At 29.3% G+C, this 2,003-nt stretch overlaps 1 protein-coding gene across 1 annotated transcript in view; it reads right to left on the reverse strand.

The window, feature by feature from the left end:
* LOC105819659 (CUB and sushi domain-containing protein 3) overlaps positions 1-2,003 on the reverse strand; it is a gene marked incomplete at both ends in the record, with an annotated part of 761,280 nt that overhangs the window by 455,462 nt on the left and 303,815 nt on the right. The gene's annotated exons all lie outside the window — the stretch shown is intronic.

Here is a 2,003-nt window from a genome sequence, read left to right on the forward strand (position 1 = left end):
TCTGGTAATTTTAAGGTAATCATCTGACTAACATTTCAAGTTCTTCTAAGGTTTTTTGTTCCATTGAAGTATTTTATTCTATTTTACTTTTGGACCAATATTGGCAATTTATATATGTTACAGAAGTGACATTTTCCAAGGTTTTTGCCAGGTTAGCAGTTTAGCAGTAACAGAACTGTGTTAGAGAATTTTAAAATATCTCCGTTATAAATATGTCATAAATCTTTCTCACTCCTAATGCTATTTATTTGTGTTTACTCTCCTGGTTTTCTTTGTTCATGTTTCAAAGGGTTATCAGATTTATTAATCTGCTTAAAGAACCAGCTTTTGCCTTTGTTGATCCATTCTACTGTTTTGATTTTATTTAAACATCTTTCTTTTTATCTTTTTGGATTCCATCTTCAACTCTCTTTTGGATTACTTTGTTATTCTTTTTTCTATTAATACCTTCTTTAGTTGAAATCTTAGGGCATTTTTATTAGTTTATTCATTTTCAACCTTTCTTGTTTCCTAAAAATAAAACAAATTTAAAGTCTATAAGTTTTCTCTAGGGTACTGCTTCGATATGGAAAGCTTTTATTGTTCACTTGTAAATAGTTTGTAGTTTCCATTTTGATTTCTTTAACTCAAAAATAATTTCATAGTGTTTTAAAATTTATGAATTGGGCTATAATTTTGGTTTTGATTTCGAATGTTATTGCTTTAGTATTTAGTATATGTATATTTAGGTCTCACAGTGGACAAATCAGTGAAATATATTCAATTCAATTTGTTATATTGGTCAAATTGAAATAATTTATGTCCTTAATTATTTTTTGTCTACTGGCTCTGACAGTTTCTAAAAGAAGTTTGTTAATGTTCCAAACATTAACAAATGTTTGGAAAATGTGGATTTTACCACATTTTGTTATAGTTGAATCGATATTTTAAGCTATCATCAGTTATTCAGTTTATATAGCAAATATTAATTTGATCACTTTATATAGTAGTCCCTCTTACCCGTGTTTTGCTTTCCAAGGTTTCAGTTATCCAAGATCAACCGTGGTCTGAAAACTGGTGAGTATAGTATAGAAAGATATTTTGAGAGAGAGAGAAGCCACATTCATATAATTTTTATTATAGTACTATATTGTCATAATTGTTCTAGTTTATTAGTTATTATTGTTAATCTCTTACTGTATCTAATTTACAAATTAATCTTTGTCATAGGTACGTACGGATAGGAAAAAACATAGTATTTATAGGGTTCAGTACTATCTGTAGTTTCAGGTATCTACTGGGAGGCTTGGAATGCATCCCCATGAATAGGTGGGGACTACTGTAATTATATGTGTCAGACGCTGTTCTAGGTATTTGGGATACACCAATGAATAAATAACGATTCCTGCTCTCTGGAAGCATGTATTCTATTCCATCATAGATTTGCAAACTATAAACAATAAATAAATAATATGTTATTTTAGAAAGAGATAGATGTTATATGAAAAAAAGGTTGAGCAGGAAATACGAGTGCTTAAAAGCTAGGTTATTGTGGGGTGACATTATTGGTAGGCTCACAGAGTTTTATTACTCTTATACCTTCTAATGGAAGTTGTTTCTGTTATTGAAAGAATAGGTCCTTCTTTACCTAAAAATATCTTTATTTTGCACTCATTTTTGAATGATAGTTGGTGAGGCATAGAATTTTAATTCAAAGTTATTTTCCCTTGACATTTTGAAGATGTTTTTCCCTGGTCTTCTGTTCATCCACTATTCCTGATGAGAAATATGATACCAAACTGATTTTAATTTTTTCATAGTTAATCTGTTCCCTGCTCCCTCTCCTCCCTTCCTGTTAGATTTAGGATGCCATTTCAGATTTGGTGTTTTTAAATGTACTGATTTTTAAATCTACTTTTTTAACTTAGTGCTTGATAGATTACTTCTGTCAAATAATTTGTATTTTTTTTTCCAGTTCTAGGAAACCATTACCATTATTTCTTTAAAAAATATTATTTCTTACA

This window comes from Propithecus coquereli, unplaced genomic scaffold (genome assembly GCF_000956105.1).
Source record: "Propithecus coquereli isolate 6110/MARCELLA unplaced genomic scaffold, Pcoq_1.0 Scaffold494, whole genome shotgun sequence".
Lineage (NCBI taxonomy): Eukaryota > Metazoa > Chordata > Mammalia > Primates > Indriidae > Propithecus > Propithecus coquereli.